At 45.0% G+C, this 23,862-nt stretch overlaps 5 non-coding genes across 5 annotated transcripts; 2 read left to right on the top strand and 3 right to left on the bottom strand.

Moving 5' to 3' along the window:
- Positions 1-2,514: 2,514 nt before the first annotated feature.
- On the bottom strand, positions 2,515-2,585 carry trnac-gca (transfer RNA cysteine (anticodon GCA)). Its single transcript has one exon. It is a non-coding gene; the product is annotated as a tRNA-Cys (tRNA).
- Positions 2,586-9,968: 7,383 nt separating this feature from the next.
- Positions 9,969-10,050, top strand: trnas-gcu (transfer RNA serine (anticodon GCU)). The gene has a single exon. It is a non-coding gene; the product is annotated as a tRNA-Ser (tRNA).
- A 4,873-nt stretch (positions 10,051-14,923) lies between these two features.
- On the bottom strand, positions 14,924-15,012 carry trnap-agg (transfer RNA proline (anticodon AGG)). Its single transcript is given in 2 exon segments — positions 14,924-14,959; positions 14,977-15,012. It is a non-coding gene; the product is annotated as a tRNA-Pro (tRNA).
- Positions 15,013-19,164: 4,152 nt separating this feature from the next.
- trnat-agu (transfer RNA threonine (anticodon AGU)) lies at positions 19,165-19,238 on the top strand. The gene has a single exon. It is a non-coding gene; the product is annotated as a tRNA-Thr (tRNA).
- Positions 19,239-23,570: 4,332 nt separating this feature from the next.
- Positions 23,571-23,652, bottom strand: trnas-cga (transfer RNA serine (anticodon CGA)). The gene has a single exon. It is a non-coding gene; the product is annotated as a tRNA-Ser (tRNA).
- Positions 23,653-23,862: the final 210 nt, after the last annotated feature.

The raw sequence follows: 23,862 nt of genomic DNA, 5'->3' as shown, positions 1-23,862 counted from the left end.
GTGACACCTGATGGACTTCTCAGACTTCCATGAACGGCGAAGGCTGATCTCACCTGCAACACCAGCAAAGAAGGGTAAAAAAGGGACTGAGACGGTTGGAAAAGTAAAGGTGCAACCCAGCTGCTGCAGCTAATGTCTAAACACTTATGTCTCTTCGCTCTCACAGTGAAACAAAGCACCAATTTGATTCAAGTATACTTATGGTAGAGTGTATGTTAGCACGATGCCGAGACAGACGGAAATTCCATCATAGAATCCTAGAAAGTTAGGCGAAAGAAGGAAGCCATTCTGCACATCGTGCCAGTGCCGGCCGAAAAATCTGTACCGAGCCTCATCCCACTTTCCAGCGTTTGGTCCCTAATCCTGTTGGTTACGGATCTTGACGTGCATATTGAAGTTTTTATTTTTCAATGCGATGAGTGTTTCTGCCTCTCCCACCGTTTCAGGCAGTGATTTCCAGACCCCACCACCCGCTGGGAGGAAAAAAAATCTTCCGCTCCCCTCGAATCCTTCTACCAATTACCCTAGATCAATATAACCTGATTATTGACATCCGTGCTATGGGAAATAGGTTCTTGCTATCCATTCTATCTCGACCCGTCATAATTATACACACCTCAATTAAATCTCCCAACAACCTCCTCAGTTCCAAAGCAAACAACCCCAGCCTATCCAATCTAATCTCATAGCTAAAATTCTCCAGTTCTGGCAACAGTGTCGTAAATCTCCTCTGTACCATCTCGAGTGCAATCACATCTTTCCTGTAATGTGGTGACCACAACTGTATGCAGTATTCTTGCTGTGGCCTAACTCTTGTTTTATAAATTTCTACCATAACCTCCCTGCTCTTACATTCTATGCCTCGGCTAATAAAGGAAAGTTTCTTGTATGCCTTTTTAACCACCTTAACTACCTGTCCTCTTACCTTCAGGGATCTGTGGACATGCACTCCAAGGTCCCTCTTTTCATCAACACCTCTCAGTATCCTCCAAAGCAATGTAGTTTCAAAGCAACCAATTCTGAAACGTCTTACTTGATAATACAAGTCGGACAGACGAAACCAATTTCGTAAAGGGAAACGAATATTGGTGACAGGAAATAGTTAGTGTACAACTTGATATTACTGCACACCGGAATAGAAAACGAGATTGGATGGATAGAAAAGGTCTGAAAGAATGGCCGATCGGCTTTGTGAGACAGCGAAAATTTACACTGGCTGCACGAAGCAAGCAACAGCGCTTGGTTGTTCCAGATGTATGATTTTCGCTTTGGGGCTTTCGTTGATTGATATACAAGAAGTTCCGGGTTCAAATCCCCGATGAGCCTTGCTGTCCCACTAATTTGAGTGAAAAGACACCAATTTGCTTCTGACATCTTCTCAGTATTGCTGTTGGTAGGATTGAATTACATGCAGAGCATGTTTGAGCTCCAGAGGACAGAGTGATGGAGTTCCCAAGACGCAACACATGTAAAGTAAATAAAATGTCTCAAGATGATGAAGAGATTGATGCTGAATGTGAATTTCCCCCAGGTCAGGCGGTCTCATTGATATTGGATGACGGGATAGAGAACGACATATCAAAGTTTGCCGATGCCTCCAAAATGGGCAGCGTTGTAAGCAGTGAACATGAAAGCATAACATTCCATTGAGACATTAATATAATAAATGAATGGCCAAAACCGTGGGAAATGGATTTCAATTTTGGCAAATGTGAGGTCATCCACTTTGGACCTCACAAAGATAGATCAGAATACTTTACAAAAGGTGAAAAATTCGAAACTGTGGAGTTCCAAAGGATCTTCGGTGTCCATGTACAGAGATCAATAACATGTCATGGACAGGTCCAGGAAATGATCAAAACGGCTAATGGAATGGTGGCCTACATATTTAGAGGACGTGAATACAAGGGAATAGACATTATTCTGGAGCTACACAAAGCTCTGGTTGGACCACACCTGGAGTACTGTGTTTAGTTCTGGGCACCGCTCCTTTGAAAGGATATACTGTCCTTGGAGGGAGTGCAGTGTCGATTTACTGGAATGATAACTGGACTCTGAGCGTTAAATTACGAGGAGAGATTACACAAACTATGGTTGTATTCCCTGCAATATAGTAGATTAAAGGCTGATGTGATCGAAATTATCAAGATAATAAGAGGAACTGATGAGTTCGTTATATCGAAACTATTTCCGCTTGTTGGGCTGTCTCGGACTTGGGGGCATAGCCTAAACATTGGAGTCAGACTTTCAGAAGTGAATTTCGGACAACTGTCCACAAGCAAAGGGAGGTGGAATTCTCTTCAACAAACGGCAGTTGACGAGAGCTCAATTGTTAATGTCAAACCCGTGATTCAGAGATTTTTGCTCACCAAAGGTATTTGGAGATATGGGGCTCAGGCGGGCACAGAGAGTTTGGTCACAACTCAGCCATGATCCCATGGAGTTGGGGAACAGGCTGGAAGGACAAAACACCAGACTCCTGTTCCGAAGTTCCTCCTTGGTGCAGAATGCTCATGCATTGGCCGGGAATCGAACCCGGGTTTCCCGCGTTGCAGGCGAGAATTCTACTCCTGAACCACCAATGCTGGCTTACACAACACCTGCATGTTTCTCTATGGAATCCTGTCTGAACGAACATGCCGTTTACAGCTGCGATGAACGATTGGTTCAAGCGGTGGTCTCAAAACTCCAATGGGGTTTTCCTGCCGAGGTTTCAATTCTGCTCGCAGTGCTCCGGTTAAAAGATCTCTTCAATGCTCAAATACATTAATTGGAATTAATTGACCACATTTAGCTCTCTCCCAGCATGAGAGATACTTCAACGTGGACTTCTCAGGCTTCCTGAACGGCGAAGGCTGAACGAAACTGCAACACCAGCAGAGAAGGTAATGAAAAGGACTGAGACGGTAGGCAAAGTAAAGGTGCAACCCAGTTGCAGCAGCCAATGTCTACACACTTATGTCTCTTCGCTCTCACAGTGAAACAAAGCACCAATTTGACTAAAGTATACTTATGGTAGAGTGTATATTATCACGATGCCGAGACAGACGGCAATCATATCATAGAATCATAGAAAGTTAGGCCGCTGAAAGACGCCATTCTGCACATTTTGCCTGTGCCGACCGAAAAATCGGTACCTAGCCTCATCTCACTTTCCAGCGTTTGGTCCCTAATCTTGTTGGTTACGGATCTTCAGGTGCATACTGAAGTTTTTATTTTTCAATGCGATGAGGTTTTCCGCCTCTCCCACACTTTCAGGCAGTGATTTCCCGACCCCCACCACCCACTGATTGGGAAGTAAATCTTCCGCCCCCCTCTAATCCTTCTACCAATTACCTTAGATCGATGTATCTTGATTATTGACCTCCCTGCTAAGGGAAATAGTTCCTTGCTATCCACTCTATCTAGGCCCGTCATAATTTTATACACCTCAATTAAATCTCCCACTAGCCTCATCAGTTCCAAAGCAAGTAACCCCAGCCTATCCAATCTATCCTCATAGCTAAAATTCTCCAGTTCTGGCAACATTGTCGTAAATCTCCTCTGTACCATCTCTAGTGCAATCACGCCTTTCCTGTAATGCGGTGACCACAACTGTACGCAGTATTCTTTCTGTGGCATAACTATTGTTTTATAAATTTCGGCCATAACCCCCCTGCTCTTATATTCTATGCCTCGGCAAATAAAGGACAGTATCCGTTATGACTTCTCAACCAGCTTATCTACCTGATCTGCTACCTTCTGGGATCTGTGGACATGCACTGCAAGGTTCCGTTGTTCATCTGCATCTCTCAGTCTCCTCCCAAGCAATGTGGTTTCAGAGCAACTAATTCTGAAACGTCTGACTTCATAATTCAAGTCGTACAGTCGAAACCAATTTGGTAAAGGGAGACTAATAGAGGTCGCTGGAAGTAGTTAATGTACAACTTGATATTGCTGTGCACCAGAATAGAAAACGAGATTGGATGGACAGAAGAGGTCTGAAAGGATGGCCGATCGGCAGCGCACATTTCAACTGGCTGCACGACTTCACTGTCAGCGGTTCGTGGGTCTCGGGGTAAGATTCTCGCTTAGAGGTTTGCGTTAAATGATATACGCGAGATCTCAGCTTCAAATCACGCACGACCCCTCCTGTCTCAGTGCTTTCAGTGAAAAGTCAGCAATTAGCTTCCGACATCTTTTCGGTGTTGCTGTTGGGAGAATTCAATTGTCTCCAGAGAATGTTTGAGTTCCAGCGGACAGGGTGCGGAAGTTTCCAAGGCGCAACACACGTGAAGGAGCGGGTGAGTGGGACGAACTGGATCGCTCTTACAATGAATAGCCTGTGTTTTGTAACCATTTTATGATTGTATGATTTATTTTCTTTGCATACATTTCTCCATCTCTCCCTGTCTCTGTTTCTCGTATTGTCCCCTGATGGACTTCTCAGGCTTCCTTAAACGGCGATGCCTGATCGAACCTGCAACACCAGCAGAGAAGGTGAAAGAAAGATTGAGACAGCAGGAAAAGTAAAGGTGCAACACCGCTGCTGCAGACAATGTCTTCACATTAATGTTTTATTCGTTCATGGGATGTGGGTGTCACTGGCGAGGCCGCCATTTATTGCCCATCCCTAATTGAGCTTGAGAAGGTGGTGGTGAGCCGCCTTCTTGAACCGCTGCAGTCCGTGTGGTGAAGGTTCTCCCACAGTGCTGTTAGGAAGGGAATTCCAAGATTTTCACCAAGCGATGATGAAGGAACGGCGATATATTTCAAAATCGGGATGGTGTGTGACTTGGAGGGGAACGTGCAGATGTTGTTGTATCGATGTGCCTGCTGCCCTTGTCCTTCTAGGTGGTAGAGGTCGTGGATTTTGGAGGTGCTGTCGAAGAAGCCTTGGCGAGTTGCTGCAGTGCATCCTGTGGATGGTACACACTGCAGCCACTGTGCTCAGGTTGTGAAGGGAGTGAATGTTTAGGGTGGTGGCTGGGGTGCCATTCAAGGGGGCCGCTTTGTCCTGGATGGTGTCGAGCTTCTTGCGTGTTTTTGGAGCTGCACTCATCCAGGCAAGGGGAGAGTATTCCATCACACTCCTGAATTGTGCCTTGTAGATGGCGGAAAGGCCTTGGGAGTCAGGAAGTGAGTCACTCGCCGCAGAATGCCCAGCATCTCCGAGCCACAGTATTTATATGGCTGGTCCAGTTAATTTTCTGGTCAATGGTGACCCCCAGGATGTTAATGGTGGGGGATTCGGCAACAGTAATGCCGTTGAACGTCAAGGGGAGGTGGCTTGACTCTCTCTTGTTGGAGATGGTCATTGCCTGGCACTTGTCTGGCGCGAATGTTACTTGCCACTTGTCAGCCCAAGCCTGGATGTTGTCCAGGTCTTGCTGCATGCGGGCTCGGACTGCTTCATTATTTGAGGGGTTGCGAATGGAACTGAACACTGTGCAATCATCAGCGAACATCCCAATTTCTGACCTTATGATGGAGGGAAGGTCATTGATGAAGCAGCTGAAGATCTTTGGGCCGAGGACACTGCCCTGAGGAACTCCTGCAGCATTGACATGGGGATGAGATGATTAGCCTCCAACAACCACTACCATCTTCCTTTTTGTTAGCCACTGGAGAGTTTTCCCCCTGATTCCCATTGACTTCAATTTTACTAGGGCTCCTTGGTGTCACACTCGGTCAAATGCTGCCTTGATGTCAAGGGCAGTCACTCTCACCTCACCTCTGGAATTCAGCTCTTTTGTCCATGTTTGGACCAAGGCTGTAATGAGGTCTGGAGCCGAGTGGTCCTGGCGGAACCCAAACAGAGCATCGTTGAGCAGGTTATTGGTGAGTAAGTGCCGCTTGATAGCACTATCGACGACACCTTCCATCACTTTGCTGATGATTGAGGGTAGACTGATGGGGCGGTAATTGGCCGGATTGGATTTGTCCTGCTTTTTGTGGACAGGACATACCTGGCCAATCTTCCACATTGTCGGATAGATGCCAATGTTGTCGCTGTACTGGAACAGCTTGGCTGGAGGCGCAGCTAGTTCTGGAGCACAAGACTTCAGTACTACAGCCGGAATATTGTCGGGGCCCATAGCCTTTGGTGTATCCAGTCACTTGGAGTGAATCGAATTGGCTGAAGACCGGCTGCTATGAATATGGGGAGGAGGCCGTGTTGGATTGATCCACTCGGCACTTCTGGCTGCAAGCGCTTACAGCCTTGTCTTTTGCATTCACGTGCTGGACTCCTCCATCATTTAAGGATGGGGATGTTTGCAGAGTTTACAGAGCCTCCTCCTCCCGTTAGTTGTTTAATTGTCCACCACCATTCACGATTGGCTGTGGCAGGACTGCAGAGCTTTGATCTGATCCTTTGGTTGTGGATTCGCTTAGCTCTAATCTATAGCATGTTGCTTCCGCTGTTTAGCATGCATGTAGTCCAGAGTTGTAGCTTCACCAGGTTGGCACCTCATTTTCAGGCACGTGTAGTGCTACTTCTTGCATGCTCTTCTACATTCCTCATTGAACCAGGGTTGATCCCCTGGCTTGTTGGTAGAGTGAGGAATATGCCGGGCAATGAAGTTAACAGATTGTGCTGGAATACAATTGTGCTGCTGCAGGATGGCCCACAGCACCTCATGGAATGCCCAGTTTTGAGCTGCTGGATCTGTAATGAATCTATCCCATTTAGCACGGTGGTAGTGCCACACAACACGTTGGATGGCATCCTCAGTGCGAAGACAGGACTTCGTCTCCAAGAGGACTATGCAGTGGTCACTCCTACCAATACTGTCATGGACAGATGCATCTGCGACAGGTGGATTGGTGAGGACGAGGTCAAGTTGGTTTTGCCTCGTGTTGGTTCATTCACCATCTGCCGTCGGCCCAATCTTGCAGCAATGCTCTTCAGGCCTCGGCGAGTAGTGGTGCTACCGAGCCACCTTTGGTGATGAGCATTGAAGTCCCCCTGCTACCCTCAGTGCTTCCTCCAAGTGGTGTTCAACATGGAGGAGGACTGATATCAGCTGCCGAGGGCTGGTCAGGAGGTGGTTTCACTTGCCCATGTTTGACCTGATACCATGAGGTACACAGTCAATGTTGAACACTCCCATCCTGACTGCATATCACTGTACCGCCACTGTCTGGTCCGTCTGTCCTGCCGGTGGGACAGGACATACCCAGGGTGATGGAAGAGTCTGCGGATTTTGGCTGAAAGGTATGATTCTGTGAGTATGGCTATGTCAGTCTGTTGCTTGACAAGTCCGTGGGACAGCTCTCCCAATTTTGGCACAAGTCCCCAGATGTTCGTGAGGAGGACTTTGCAGGGTCGACTGGGCTTGGTTCGAGCCTTTGTCGTGTCCGGTGCCTAGTGGCCCGTCCGGTTTTATTATAACTTTTTTGTTAATCGAGATTTTACAACTGAGTGGCTTGCTAGGCCATTTTCGAGGGCAATTAGGAATCAACCACATTGGTCGCTGTGGGTTTGGCGTCACATATCGGCCAGACTGGGTAAGGACGGCAGGTTTCCTTCCCTGAAGGGCATGAGCAAACCAGATGGGTTGTTATAACAATCCGGAAGTTTCATGGCCACCATTACTGATTCTGGTATTTTAATTCCAGGTTTTATTTTTCATTAATTGAATTGAAATTCTCCAGCTGTCATGGCGGGATTATGAACTCGTGACCCCGGATTATGAGTCCAGGTCTCTGGCTTATTAGCCATTAACATAACCACTCTGCTTCTGTATCTCTTCGCCCTCCACTAAGTCACTCTCTTTTCATTCCTCTTATTTAGTGCTTTTTCTTTCTGCCTCCTGCACCTTTGTCTGTATCCTGTTTTTGTTCTTTCATGTGTCTCTGCTGGATGATCCAAAATTCAGACCCGCGGCTTCTTCCAGCTTTTTCTTCCTTCCACAATCACCGTTCATTTCATTGAGAATTTACTGCGGCCTTGCCAACTCTAACTTTCACTTTCGCATTCTTACGCCTTTAAGTTTGCTCGACATCGACCGCTGTTTCTCGGGCCACATGTCCCGTTCGCACCAATGTTCATTTGTGCCTTGAAACCAATCGATACATTTCGATCTGCGTGACTGTTCCATAGACAAGCACTAAGAAAGCAGGGCTGGCATTCGGAAGGACAGCGGCATACTTTTCCCTGAAATTCCCATGGGGTATCTTGTGACACGGGGGATGTTAACTGAAGAACTGGGTTTTGTTTTCATGGTCGTTGGCGCTTTTCCCCGAGTAGATGATGTGCGGGAGAGACGGGCGGCGCGACATAGTTGCGAATGACGGCTGAAAGTTGCACTTTTGGCAATCTGGGCGGTGCAGTAATGTCGGAAATGTTCCGCTTGATCTCAATAGGTCTGTGGAAATGTCCGATTTAAAAGGAATGAGGAGAAATGAGAAGAGCGGGAATGGTGAAAAAGTGTCGATTACAGGAGGTTGGCCGTGAGCGAAAGGTCCTTTGAATGTCCGGCGCGGAGGGGATTTTGTTCAGAAGCGACAGACTTTAAAGCGCGTGGGGAAAGTGAAGTGGGAGCTTTGTCCTTGGGTCAAATTGGGTGTTTTCAGGAAAACAGCCATTGTGAATTCACAAAAATGAAAACAGAAAATGCTGGAAACGCTCAGCAGGTCAGGCAGCGCCTGTGGAGAAAGAACCAGAGGTAAGGTTTCAGCCATCTGAACTTTTTCATGAGCAGTGGATGTACTGGTCGGGAGGAGAGGAGCTCAACTCTCTCAGATGCTGGATTCAATTTTTCGATTATGGAGGTTCGAATCCCATCTCTGTCACAATTGGTCGAGTTGTTTATTTTGGCCGCCTCACCTAAAAATCTTCTTTCCAAAGAAGTGCGTTTCCGCATTGCTGGCTTATATCTGTTTGCACAAATCAGCAAAGTCTGAATTGCCACCCAAAATGTTCCTTGCATGGAGGTGTTGGGAGTGGAAGGGGTGATCCAGGTGAAGTATCAATCAAAGTGCGCAATGGCCCCCTGGTAAACGAAGTGTCTCTCGTGGTGAGCATAAGATGAAAGATATGGACCATAATTATGTATTTCTTCTTTGCATCACACTAGGATTTATTATCAGGGAATGGACTTGAGCAGGTCGATTTACGTCACGCTCCGGTCGCTTTGCATCGCCCCCGACACACAGAATAGAATCATCGAAAGGTTACAGCATGGAAAGAGGCCATTCGGCACATCGAGTCTGTACCGGCTCTCTGCAAGAACAATCCAGCTGGACCCCACCGCCCCACCCCGCCCTTTCCCTGTAGCCCTGTATTTTGTTTTCGTTTCAAGTACTTATCCAGTTCCCTGTTGAAGGCCATGATTGAATCTGCCTCCACCACCCCTCGGGCGTTGCATTCCAGATCCTAAACACTCGCTGTGTAAAAAAGTTTTTCCTCATGTCACCTTTGGCTCTTTTGCCAAACACCTTCAATCTATGTCCTCTGGTCATTGACCCTTCCGCCAATGGGAACAGTTTCTCTCTATCTACTCTGTCCAGATCCTTCATGATTTTGAATACCTCCATTAAATCTCCTCGCAACCGTCTCTATTCCAAGGAGAACAACCCCAACTTCTCCAGTCTATCCATGAAACTAAAGCCCCTCATTCATGGAATCTTTCCAGGAATCACCCACCATCAACATCCTGGTGATCACCATGAACCAGAAAGTTAACTGGACCAGCCATATTGATACTGTGGCGACAAGAGCAGGTCAGAGATTGGATATTCTGCGCCGAGCAACTCACCTCCTGACTCCCCAAAGCCGTCCCACCATCTGCAAGGCGCAAGTCAGGATTGTAATAGATTACTCATGTGATAGTCACCTACATGAAATATTAACTCTGTTTCTATATCTAAAGATTCTGCCTGACCTGCTGAGGATGTCCAGCATTTATTGTTTTGATTTCAGTTTGGCAACATAGCCAGTATTTCCATTTTGAATAAAGGAGCTTGTGCGAGTTTGTGCATGCGACGAGGTGGCCGAGTGGTTAAGGCGATGGACTGCTAATCCATTGTGCTCTGCACGCGTGGGTTCGAATCCCATCCTCGTCGATGTTGTGTTCAGTATTTTTTCATTCAGTCCATCCAGAAGGTCAGGTCCCTTCCTTCTCGAAAAGGACAACGGAGGTTTCTGCAAGAGAAACTTACGTACCATAATTATGATTTATGTCCGGATCATTCCGTGTCTGTGTCTGTTCAAAAGGGATGTGCTGTCAGTCCCGGATCATTCCGTGTCTGCGTCTGTTCAAAAAGGGATGTGCTGTAAGTCCCGGATCATTCCGTGCCTGTGTCTGTTTAAAAGGGATGTGCTGTCAGTCCCGGATCATTCCGTGTCTGTGTCTGTTGAAAAGGGGATGTGCTGTAAGTCCCGGATCATTCCGTGCCTGTGTCGGTTTAAATGGAATGTGCTGTCAGTCCCGGATCATTCCGTGTCTGTGTCTGTTTAAAAGGGATGTGCTGTCAGTCCCGGATCATACCGTATCTGTTTCACCCGATTTTCTTGATACCTTTTTCCTTCTGAACTGAAATGACGATCCTCTCTCGAGAAGAAGGTTCACCGCCTGCTGTTGAGATCAAGTTCATTCTGCTGGGCTTCCATTCCAATCTCCGCAATCTATCCCCCATTCAGACCTACCCCCGCCTGGACATTATAATCTGCGATATTCATAAGGGAATGGTGAATCCAAATATCATGGTTATAATTTTCTTTGCTCCACAACACTGAAAATTATCAATTCCAACGATTCAGAAGGTAATCATAGAATCATAGAATCTTACAGCATCGAAGGAGGCCATTCGTACCTTTGCCGGCTATTTTTCGAAGACCTGTCCAAATTAGACCCACACCCCAGATTTTGCCCATAACCCTGCAAATTAGTCCTCTTCAAGTACATGTCCAATTGCCTTTTGAATGATCCTGTGGAATCTGCTTCCACCCCCCTTTCAGGAAGTGCGTTCCTGATCTTAACAAACCCTCTGTGTGAAAAAAAAATCTCTTAAATTCCTCTCTAGTTATTTTGCCAAATATTTTAAATCTGTGATCTCTGGTTACCGACCCACTTGCCAGAGGAAACAATTTCTCCCTACTTGCTATTTCAGAACCCCTCATTATTTTGAATATCTCTATTAGGTCTCCCGTTAACCATCTCTGCTGTAAGGAGAATAATCCCAGCTTCTCCAATCTCTCCACATAACTGAAGTCCCTCATCACTGGTATCATCCAGGTCAACCTGCTCTGAATCCTCTTCAATCCCTTTTCATCCTTCGTATAGTATGGCGCCCAGAAGTGTACAATACATTCCAGCTGAGGCCTAACTAGTGATTTGTAAAGGTTTAGTGTGACTTCCTTGTATTTAAATTGAATGCCCCCATTTACAAAGCCAAATATCCCATACGCTTTTTTAACTACCTTATCAACTTGCCCTGTTTTGTGAATATGCTCCCCCAGGTCCCTCTGCTCTTGGAACCCCCCATAAATTGTTCCATTTAGATTATACTGCCTCTTCTTGTTCTTCTTCCAAAAGTGCATCACTTCACACTGATCGGCGTTAAATCTGTCACGTGACTGCCCATTTCACCATTCTGTCCATGTCCTCCTGAAGTCTGCTGCTATCTTCCTCAATATTTTCTCCGTTGCCAAGTTTTGTATCATCCGCAAACTTCGAAACGGTACTCCCTATTCCTACATCCAAGTCATGTGTATATAACAAGAAAAGCAATAGTCCTAATACCGACCCCTGGGGGATTCCACTGCATATTTCTCTCCAGTCAGAAAAACATTCGTTCACCACGACTCTCTGCCTCCTGTCCTTTAGCTAATTACGTGCTCACGTTAACACCGGTCATTTAATCCCACGTGCTTCTAGTTTTCGAATAAGTCTGTTATGTGTTAATTTCTAAAATGTGTCCTCAAAATAAATGTAACCCCGTAATTTAATTCTTAAGCAATGAGAATACAGATATTTAGACCGAATGATAGATTGGGTTCATTCCCATTACCCGAAGTTGACGGGACCCGAGGAGGTGAAAACCCATCTGGGTTTATATTTTCCAAAAACGGAGACGAAAATCGCAAAGCTCATCCCGTCGAAATCCAACAATTGGACTGAAGATCCGACATTCTGGAAACCCGAGCATTCTAGAAACCCTTCTGGAACGCCCGGGTTTGCAGACCTGGCCGTTCAAAGAAACCGGATAAGACCATCCGGGGGAAACACAGAGAGAGAAGAAACGCAGACAGAGATATCGAGATACATGCAAAGAAAAATAGTATCAATCTCCAAATTCTGTGATTGAGCAGAATTTAAGGTGCAGCTTAAAGGCAATTCGTGAAATCTTCGAGGTGGACATACGGGAACTCTGCCAGACTGCATGTTCTAGACATGTATCCAACGCGACACGTGCAGTCTGCAGCCGTGTGTGCATTGGTGGTTCTGTGTGTAACCCTTGCCTGCCGGCGGGAAACCATGAGTTTGTTTCCAGGACAATGCAGCATCCTTTACCTTTTGTATTCTGTGCCCATGAGATCGCCTGAGTTGGGATAAATTAATGTGACGGCTTCAATCGGTCCAACTTCTTGAAAGATTATCTTCATTTCGTCTCCGTGTGTTGCGTGGACAAACTTTCTGCATTCTGTCCTCTGGTGCTCAAACATGCTCTGCTGGAGATAAGTCAAACCTGCCTTCTGCACCGCTGAAAGGAAATGAGAAGCCAATTGGTGATCTTTGACTGAAAATGGGGACACAACGGGGCTCAACGGGTTTTGAACCAGTGAAACTCCCTGACCGAGAATCAGACCCGAAGACCAACTGGCAACAGAGCCGTGCAGCCACTGTAAAATTTCGCTGCGACGCAGCCGATCCGCCATCCTTTCAGAACGCTCTGTCCATACAATCCCGCTTTCTTGTACGATGTACGATGTCGAAAAATGTCAGGTTCTACACCAATTATATCATATCAACAACATCAAATTCCTTTTGAATGTACGACTTGTATTATCAAGTCACACTTTACAGAATGAATTGCTCTGAAACGACATTGTTGTTTACACGCGACCATAAATATACTTTACTCAAATTGCTGCTTTCATTCACTATGAGAGCGAAGAGCCATGAATGTGGAGACATTAGCAACAATTTATCAGCTGGGTTGCACCTTTCCTTTTCCTACTCTCTCAGTCTTTTTTTCCTTTACCCTTTTCTGCTATTGTTGCCGGTTAGATCAGCTCTCGCCATTCAAGGAAACCTGAGAAGTCCATCGGGGACAACACAGAGAGACAAGAGACAGAGACAGGGAGAGATAGAGAGATGCAGGCAAAGAAAATAAAGAGTATAAATGTCAGGTTTTGCAAACTAGCAGAATTTAAGTTACAGGTTGGGAGAGATTCCTTCTCGGGTCTTGAAGTCTTTCAAGAGAAGATCTGACACTAATTAAAAGCACCGGCCACGCTGTAGAATCTCTCATTCTGGGAGAGAGATAAATGCGGTCAATTAACTCCAATTAATCTATTTCAGCACTGAAGTGATCTTTGAACAGTGGCTCTGCGAGCAGAATTCAACCCTGCGCAGGAAAACCTCAATTGGATTTTGAGTCCAACGCTTGAAACACTCGGCCACCGCAGCTGTAAACGGCATGTTCGTTCAGATAGGATTCCAAATGGACACTTGCCGCTATTAAGAACGCGCTTTGGTTGTGCAGGGGTCGAATTCTCAATTCTTGTGCGGGAGACTTTGGTTCGATTTCCGGCCAATGCAGAATCATTCTCACCAATGAGGAGCTGAGGAATATAAGTATGCCATTTCGCCCCTCGAGCCTGTTCCGCAATTGAAACAGATCATGGCTGATATGTGACCGAACTCCAGATAATCGCTTTAGCCCCGGATCGCTTAATAACTTCAGTTAACAAAAATCGATCAATCTCAGGTTTAAAATTAACAATTGAGCTCGCATCAACTGCCGTTTGCGGAAGAGAGTTCCAAACTTCGACCTCCCTTTGCTTGCAGAGGTGTTTCCCAACTTCACTCCTGAAAGTCCTGACCCTAATGTTTAGGCGATGTCCCCAAGTCCGAGACATCCCAACCGGCGGAAATAGTTTTTCTCTATCTACTCCATCAGTTCCCCTTAATATTTTGAAAAGTTCGATCAAATCAGCCCTTAATCGACTAAATTCGAGGTAAACCCAAGTTTGTGTAATCTCTCCGCGTATTTTAACCCTTGGGGTCCAGGTAACATTCTAGTAAATCGACGCTGCACTCACTCCATAGCCAATATATCCTTCCTTTGGTGCGTTACCCAGAACTGAATACAGTACTTCAGGTGTGGTCTAACCAGAGCTTTGTATAACTGTATCATAATGCCTATCCCCTTGTATTCTCGTCCTCCAGATATAAAGACCAACATTCCATTAACATTTTTGATTATTTTTTGTACCTGTCCATGACATTTTAATGATGTATGTAGATGGACACATCAGTCTTTTTGGACCTCCACTGTTTCGAGCTTTTCACCATTTACAAAGTATTCTGATCGATTCTTTTTGGTCCAAAGTGGATGACCTCACACTTGACTAAATTGATATCGATTTGCCACAATTTTACCCATTCATTTATTATATTAATGCCTCTCTGTAATTTTATGTTTCCATCTGCACTGCTTACAATGCTGCCCATCTTGGTGTCATCGGCAAACTTGGATATGTGACTTTCTATCCCGTCATCTAATATCCGCCTGAATTGGGAAAAATCCAAATTCAGCTTCAATCTCCTCATCATCTTGAGACATTTTATTTCCTTCACGTGTGTTGCGCCGACGAAACTTCGGCATTGAGTCCACTGGAGCTCAAACATACTCTGGATTTCATTCAGTTCAACCAACAGCAACACTGAAAAGATATCAGAAGCCAATTGGTGACTTTTCACTAAAAGGAGGGCTCGTCCGGGATTTGAACCCGGGACCTCTCGCATATCACTCAATGAAACACCCTAAGCGAGAATCATACCCCTAGACCAACGAGCCGCTATTATTTCAGCTATGCAGCCAGTATAAAAGTTCGTTGCCTCCCACAGCCGATCGGCCATCCTTTCAGACCACGTCTGTGCATCAAATCTCGTTTTCTGCTCCGGTGTCCATCAATATCAAGTTGCACACTAAATATTTCCAATCACCAATATTAGTCTCCCTTTACCAAATTGGTTTCGAGTGTACGACTTGAGTTGTCAAGTGAGACGTTTCAGAATTATTTGCTCTTAAACTACATTGCTTGGGAGGATACTGAGAGGTGTGTCGATTTGAGGCACGCTCTGTTCCCTTTGCATCGCTTCATGCACATTGAGTTGAATCATGGAAAGGCAACAGCACGGAAAGAGGCCATTCGGCCCATCGAGTCCGTGCTCGCTCTCTGCAAGAGCAATCCAGCTAGAAACACTCACCCGCCTTTCCCCGAAGCCCTGCATTTTTTGTCCTTTCAAGTACTTATCCAGTTCCCTTTTGAAGGCCATGATTGAATCTGCCTCCATCACACCCTCGGGCAGTGCATTTCAGATCCGAACCTCTTGCTGTGTGAAAAAGTTTTTCCTCATGTCACCTTTGGTTATTTTGCCAATCACCTGAAACCGATGTCCTCTGGTTCTTGACCCTTCCGCCAATGGGAACAGTTTCTCTCCATCTTCTCTGTCGAGATCCTTCATGATTTTGAATACCTCTATCAAATCTCTACAAAACCGTCTCTTTTCCGAGGAGAACAACCTCAGATTCTCCAGTCTATCCACGTAACTAAAGTCCCTCATCCCTGCAATTATGCTGGTAATTTTTTTCTGCACCCCCTCCAAGGCCTTCACATCTTTCCTGAAGTGCAGTGTCCCGAACCGGACACAATACTTCAGTTGTGTTCGAACCAATGTGTTATAATGTTTCATCCTGACTTCGAAACTTTTGCACTCGAAACATCTATTTATAAAGCCCAGGACCCCGAATGCTTTTTAACCGCTTTCTCAACCTGCCCTGCCACATTCAACTATTTGTACACATGAACCTCTCTTTGTTCCTGTACCGCTTTCACATTTGTGCCCTGGAGTTTATATTGCCTCTCCTCGTTCTTCCGACCGAAATGTATCACTTCGCATTTTTCAGCGTTAAATTTCATCTGCCACGTCTCCGCCCATGCCACCAGCCTGTCTATGTCATTTGAAGTCTATCACTGTCCTTAACACTGTTTACTACCCTTCCAAGATTTGTTTCATCTGCAAATTTTGAAATTGTGCTCTGTGCACTAAAGTCCAAGTCATTGATATATATCAAGAAAAGCAGTGGTCCGAGCACTGATCCCTGGGGAACACCACTGTACACCTCTCTCCATTTCGAAAAAGAACCGTTCCCCAGTAATCTCTGTTTCCTGTCCCTTTCTTGATGATAAGCCTACCATGCGCCACTTTATCAAACACCTTTTGAAAGTCTATATACACCGCATCAACTGAATTGCCTTCATCTATCCTCTCTGTTACCTCATCAAAAACTCTTACAGGTTAGTTAAGCACGATTTGTATTTAACAAATCCGTGCTGGCTTTCCCTAATCAATTCACCCTCGACCAAGTGACTGTTAATTCTGTCCCGGATTATCGTTTCTAAAAGTTTCCCCACCACTGAGGTTAAACTGACTGGCCTATATTTGCTGGGTTTATCCGTGCACCCATTTCTGAACAAGGGTGCAACCTTTGCAATTCTCCAGTCCTCTGGCACCACCCACATATCTAAGGATGTTGATAGATTATGGCCAGTACCTCTGCAATTTCCACCCTTACTTCCATCAGCAAACTAGCATGTATCCCATCCGGAATATGTGATTTACCTACTTTAAGTACAGCCAGCCGTTCAAGTGCCTCTTCTTTATCAATTTTTAGACCATCCAGTATCTCAACTATAAGTTCCTTTGCTGAGACTCTGGCAGCATCTTCTTCCTTGGTAAAGACAGATGCAAAGTACTCATTTGGTACCTCGGCCATCCCCTCTGCCTCCATTCGTAGATCTCCTTGATCGGGCCGAATCCGCCTCTCGCCTCCGCTTACTACCCGTTTACTGTTTACATGCCAGCAGAAGACTTTTGGATTCCCTTTTATGTTGGCCGTCAGTCCATAGTCATATTTCTCTTTGCCTCTCATTTCCTTTTTCTCTTCCCCTCTGAACTCCCTAATTTCGGCCTGGTGAATGAGAGCATAAAAAAGTTAGCATTTCATTCAGCCGGAAACAGAAAGTTACTGGTTGATTAATGGCGATTTGAACAAGCATTCGTCTTTTTTACAGAGTTTAATGAGTGTTGCGAAATTAATATAGTGAACTAGAATTCCTGATGGGGAACCGCTTCAGATATCACATTACTGCCCACACTGGGAAAAAGGATACTTCCGAAACTTTGACAACACATAGCACGTCCCGCTGCAAAGTGACAGCTTGCCAGCTATTCCGAAATTTGGAGCCTGGACAGGGAGTTAAACGCTGGACCTTCAGCTCACTGCCCACTTTAAAAGTCTGATACTCTACCGACTGAGCTACCCAGGCTCGATACAACATAAGCTCCCATCGTGCATATTCATGGGAGGCCTCTGAATCATCCCTGCAGCCGGCGAGCAAGGGTGAGGTCCGTTTTATAAAATTCTCAGCAACGTGTTGAGGAGAATCCTTGTTCCTGTTGAACGTGATGTAAGAAACATGGACAGTGAACTCGTGAGTTTACAATTCTTCTTGTTTGTGCCAAATGTCTTGACATTCGTTAGCACCGATTGAAATAACACTTTACCCAGCGGCACAAAAGCTGAACTTGTCCCACACGGGAGCTGGAAAAGGCATCTCGACCTTTCAGCGTATTAATATCTGTAAGCTGAATAATTTCTCCCGTTACACAGTGACACCAGGCAGAATATTTCCCTTCAAAATTTTGCCAACACGAAACTTCCAACCGATGAATATCGGCTTAACGAAAAGAAGAATTGTTTGTTTGGTTCTTTAGATTTAAAGATCTTGTACCGGCCCCTTTGCCATATGAGCTGCCGCTAAAAGTCCCCTCTCCCCCTATGAACAAGTAAACTGGCACCTGCTATTGCAAGACGGCAGGCCGGAGGAACCCAAGAGCTCCCATGGGAACACTAAGAAGTAGATGCGTTATTGAACATACCAGTTGTACCTTGAACTCCAGTCAAAATGTTCGGAGTAAAAGGTTTGATTGTTTTAGAAGACGCTCGAACTCACAACCTGGTCATTTCTGGAGCCCACACTGCTATAAATAAGTAACGCACGCTTAACAATTGTGCAACACGAGAGCAGCGAACAACCGACAGCATCAGCGCTCCTGCCAAACAGCTTTATTTTCGGTCTCTCAATTATCACTTCGAGATCTTTCTCAAACAGAAGCCTCCAATCAAGATGCGCTTCATTAAATAAGAATTCTTAAATCAAGAGAGTTTTGATCGATCATGTCTAAAGCATGTACAATTTCCTCACTTGTTCCTTTCAATCCCCTGGGATGGTAAACATCAGGTCGTGGAGATTTGTCTATATTTAGCCTAATTATTTTCTCCATTGCCATTATTTTACTAAAACGAAACCCCTTGATTTATTAACAGTTTTCCTAGTGTCTCTGCTTTTAGCCTCATCCATTTCTGTGACGACCGATGCAAAGTAAAAATTTAGCAACTCTGCCATTTCCTGATTTTCAATTACAATATCACCTCCATCTGTCTTCAAGCGGCCCACATTACTCCAAGCCTCCCTTCGTTCTCTTAATATATTTGGAAAAACCTTGAGAGTTGTCCTCATTTTCCCTCACAAGTTTTTCTCCTTTTCCCTTTTTGCTCCTCTTACGCTTTTTTTTAGTTTCAGCACCACAATAAACAACACTCCGCTGTAAAGTTCGGCTCAATAGTTCTCCAATGTCAGAGTGAGAATTGTCTGATCCCCGAATTTATTTAATGTAACAAATACAATCACACATAATCATCCGTGTAACAACGCACTGATGGATACACAAAGATAAACACAGCGAGAAATCCAGTTCGTGTCGGAATGCACAGGTGAACGGACAAGCGAAACAGACAAAGATAAAACGGCCTGAACCCCCAACAGTGAAGTGTCGCTGATAGATATTAATGAGAGGAGGTGGAGACAAAGTGTCATCAATTGGCGCTGTGGCTTAGTTGGTTAAAGCGTCTGTCTAGTAAACAGAAGATCCTGGGTTCAACTCCCAGCAGTGCCTTGTGCAGCTGGTTATTTTACCTAATTTGTGGAATTGAGCGACAAAATAACACTGTGGTGTTTGTTCAGGAGGAAACGGATAACCGAATGACTGTTCAAAAACGCCCTTTCATTGTGCAGACAGACCTCTCATGGAATGTGTCTGTCACACGTTAATTCAAAGACACGTTCTTGTTTCTGGGGTCGTGGTATAATTCACGATTTGAGGTTCAAACCCGGAAGTAGTCCTAATTTGGACCTGGACTTGTGATCTTGACCTGCGGTGCAAACGTTTGCAAAGAGGGAAAGGAAGTCCCCAAATCACTCCACCTGAATCGCCAGGCCCGGATGAAATACATCCCAGGCTGTTAACAGAAGCAAGGAAGGAAATATCGGAGGCTCTGACCATCATTTTCCAATCCTCCCTGGCTGCAGGTGTGATGCCGGAGGATTGGAGACTGCTGAAGTTGCACCGTTGTTGAAAAAGGGAGAAAGGAATAGATCGAATTATTGCAGGCCAGTCAGCCTAACCTCGGTATTGAGCACAATTCTGGGGGAAAGTATTAATCTTCATTGAGAAAGGGACGGATTAATGAAGGGCAGTCAGCATGGATTTGTTAAGGGAAGGTCGTTTGAATTGAATTTTTTTGGAGGTGTCAAGGAAGGTGGATGAGGGTCGTGCGTTTTTTGTAGTCTACACAGATTTTCGCGAGGCTTTTGACAAAGTCCTACATGGCAGATTGGTCAAAAGTGTAAAAGTCCATTGGATCCAAGGGAAATTGGCAAGTTGATCCAAAATTGACTGAGTGGCAGGAAGCAATGGTCGACGGGTGTTTTTGTGACTGCAAGGCTGTCTCGAGTGGGGTTCCGCAGGGATACGTACGAGGTCGCTGCTTTTCGTAGCACAGATCATTGATTTGGATTTAAATGTACGGGGTATTATTAACAATTTTGCAGAAGATGCAAAAATTGGTCGTGTGGTTGATGGTGAGGAGGGAAGCTGTGGACTGCAGGAAGATATCAGTGGAATGGACAGGTGGATAGAATAGTGGCAAATGCAATTCAATCTGGAGAATGAGGTAATGCATTTTGGGAGGGCAAACAAGGCAAGGGAATACACAATAAATATTGAAACTAATTTGCCATTTACACGCCCATTTTGCAAGTTTACTGACGTCTTCCTGTATTTTTCGCATTTTTCCTTTGCATTAACTACAGCTCCCAATGATGTGCTGTCTGTCAATTTTGAAATTGTATTTCCGATTCCTATGACTAAATCATTAATGTAAATTGTGAACAACAGTGGTCCCATCACCGATAAATTGTGAACAACAGTGGTCCCAGCACCGATAAATTGTGAACAACAGTGGTCCCAGCACCGATATATTGTGAACAACAGTGGTCCCAGCACTGACAAAATTGTGAACAACAGTGGCGCCAGCACCGATAAACTGTGAACAACAGTTGTCCCAGCACCGACAAATTGAGAACAACAGTGGTCACAGCACCGATAAACTGTGAACAACAGTTGTCCCAGCACCGATAAATTGTGAACAACAGTGGTCGCAGCACCGATAAACTGTGAACAACAGTTGTCCCAGCACCGACAAATTGAGAACAACAGTGGTCGCAGCACCGATAAATTGTGAACAACCGTGAACCCAGCACCGATAAATTGTGAACAACAGTGATCCCAGCACTGGTAAATTGTGAACAACAGTGATCCCAGAACCGATAAATTGCGAACAACAGTGGTCCCAGCACCGGTAAACTGTGAACAACAGTGGTCCCAGGACTTTTGACCTTGAACTGCATTTGAAACTTCTGCATAAAATGAAATGAAGTCCCCAAATCGCCCCACGTGGCTCTCAAACGCAATGGGAAGAAGTTCAATACGAACAATCAGGAATTTAAAGGCAACTCAACGACCTGCACTTTCTTTGAATAAGTTTTGTTAGCCATTATATTTGACCGTGAAATCGCTCTCGGCTTTCATCCAGCTGAAGCAGAGTGTGGCCGCTTTATATCTGCGAGCATGTCGGTGACGTGGTTAGCTTTGACACTGATCGCTTCCAATTTGTAAAATTTCACCAAGCGTCAGCGAAATGAAACCGAGAATCGAATTGTCCCTGTAAGTGATGAGTTGAAGGGATTGGTGCTCCAAGCAGATCTGGAAAATGCACAGTGCAATCGGTCAGGAGTTCGAAATCCACCCTCCAGCCACTCACCAATCATATTAACTGAGCTTTACTCTGGCCCAGTGTCACCGCACTGAAAGCGAGTATTTCTCCGGCATGTTTTTCTTCAGAGTTGCTGGTTTAAGACCAGCTGTTTGGATTTTCACTCCTACAAGCTTCAACCATTCATTTTGGACTGACTGTAGACAGTTGTTATATTGGTCGCTGCAAACTCAAAGTTTAGCCCAATTAATTATTGGTTTAGCAAGTGACCTCTTCGCCTGTCGAGTTGGTGCTGTCGGTTAGCACGGAAGTTTGATGGTTCGAGCTCTTATTTGATTTTTCCTCAGGATTCTTCGCCTCAAATTTCCAGGGTTTCAATGTATTTTTTGGAAGCAAGAAAATTACAATTCTCCTTGGCAGACAAGCCCCGGAAAGGCCCGAACGGAGGCCGCACGAGCTGCAGGAGAGCTGGTTCGCTGTGACATGGAGATTTCTGTAGTGAGCGAGACCAGACTGTTTCAGAAAATAAATGGCGCATCCTTTATGTTGGAAAAGCAAAACGGTGGGGATTTTTGTATCAGATGTTCCTCGTTGCGTTACTTTCATCTTGATCGTAGAACCGGTTCGGGCGTTCTTGTAATAAAAGGCGACAATTTCCTATTCATTTTAAATTTAACAACAGCTGCACTGAAGCTTTTAATCATACCCTTAAGATACAGTCTATAAAATGATGAAATTTGATCATCTGCAAAGCATAAAAATCTGATTAAAGTTTTGACTGTCTCTCGGTAACCACGTCAACATCTCCATCAGTATGAAATAGAAAGTTATCGTTTGATTAATGGTGAATAAAACAGACATTCATCTACCAACAGGGTTTAATTAGTTTCATGTAATTAATTTAATAACTTTTGCTAAAGTTAATTCGCTGACTTGGAATCGAACTCATGCGTTGGTGGGAGCATTAAATTCTCACCATCAGTCCATCGGGGAGCGCCCAAGATTGCGCACGGAACACAGCAGAACTGGTAAGATTTACTTTTCTTTCACTCTTCCGTGATTCATTCAGCTCTGTGTTTATTTTCAGGCCTCTTATCTCTCCCTTCTTTTCAGCTTCTGACTGCGGATATTCTTGTGGTTAAATATGAATAATATAGAATATCTCACAGCCCCAGTATATGTGCTCCTTCTCTGTACAGTTCTGTACAAAATCAAACTGTACGTTTATAACGACGGTGTCTCTCCTTCACCCCCGACAGAAGCAGGAGGAGATGCCACTTTAAACTGCCAGTTGCTTCAAATGATTCATGATGGACCTGCGTGGCCTTGCAGTTTTCCCAGGAGCTGCATTCAGGTTCGTGAATTTTGGAAATGGAAACATGTCCATCAGCAGCTTGTGGTAGTATTTTACCTCACTTTCCATTTCATGTACATGCCTAGTTGCACTTGGTGCTGTCATTGCCTGAACATCACCTTCTGTCGCGATAGTAGTTTGAACAGAAAATGCCATTTTTTTGCGAGCAGCTTGTCTCGCACGATAATGACCTGAATTACAAAGAGGCAAGTAGGAAAGGCCGCGTTGGGCTGCTTGTTCGCACCAAAGAATTTTCAGCGTTTCTTTGTGGTCTAGTGTTTAGATTCGGTCATCACCATGGCAACGGTTCGATTGGTGTCTGTCTCAACACTCGCATTTAAACACTCCACCATAAGTGCACTGTACTCAAATTGCTGATTTTTTTCACTGTGAGGTCGAAGAGACATAAATGTGTGGACAATAGCTCCGAATACATCAACTGGGTTGCACCTTTGCTTCTCCCCCCGTCTCAGTCTTTCCATCTTTACCCTTCTCTGCTGGTGTTGCAGGTTCGATCATCCTTGGCCGTTCAAGAAAACCTGAGAAGTCCATCAGGGGAAAATTCAGAGAGTCAAGAGACAGGGACAGGGAGAGATTAAAGTATAGAAACAAATCGGATAAATATCAAGCTTTGCGAACGAGCAGAATTTAAGATGGAGCTTGGTAGAGATTCTTTCACGTGTCGTGCAACTCTGCAAGAGACCATTGGCTCCGAATTAAAAGCATTTGCCACGCTGGATCATCTCTCTGAGGGAGGGAACACGGTCCGTCAACTCCAGTCCTGATTTGTTTGATCATTGAACAAATCCATAAGAAATAGCGCTAGGAGCAGGATTCGAACCTGCGCAGGAAAACCCCATTAGATTTCGAGTCCAACGCCTTAACCACTCGGCCATCGCAGCTATACAAAAACAGAACAGCTACTGCTACCAAAAGGGTGCAACCAGTGCAGAATTCGGTGCAACCCATCGCCGATCGGCCATCCTGCGATCCATCCAATCACTTTTTCTATTCCGATGTACAGCAATGTGAAGTTGTACACTAACTATTTCATATCAACAATATTAGCCTCTCTTTACCACATTCGTTTTGAATGTGCGACTTGTCATGCC

The sequence above is a fragment of the Heptranchias perlo genome, chromosome 20 (assembly GCF_035084215.1).
Source record: "Heptranchias perlo isolate sHepPer1 chromosome 20, sHepPer1.hap1, whole genome shotgun sequence".
Taxonomy (NCBI): Eukaryota; Metazoa; Chordata; class Chondrichthyes; order Hexanchiformes; family Hexanchidae; genus Heptranchias; species Heptranchias perlo.
Note: the sequence above shows the minus strand (reverse complement) of the source record. Positions and strands in the feature narration are given on the sequence as shown.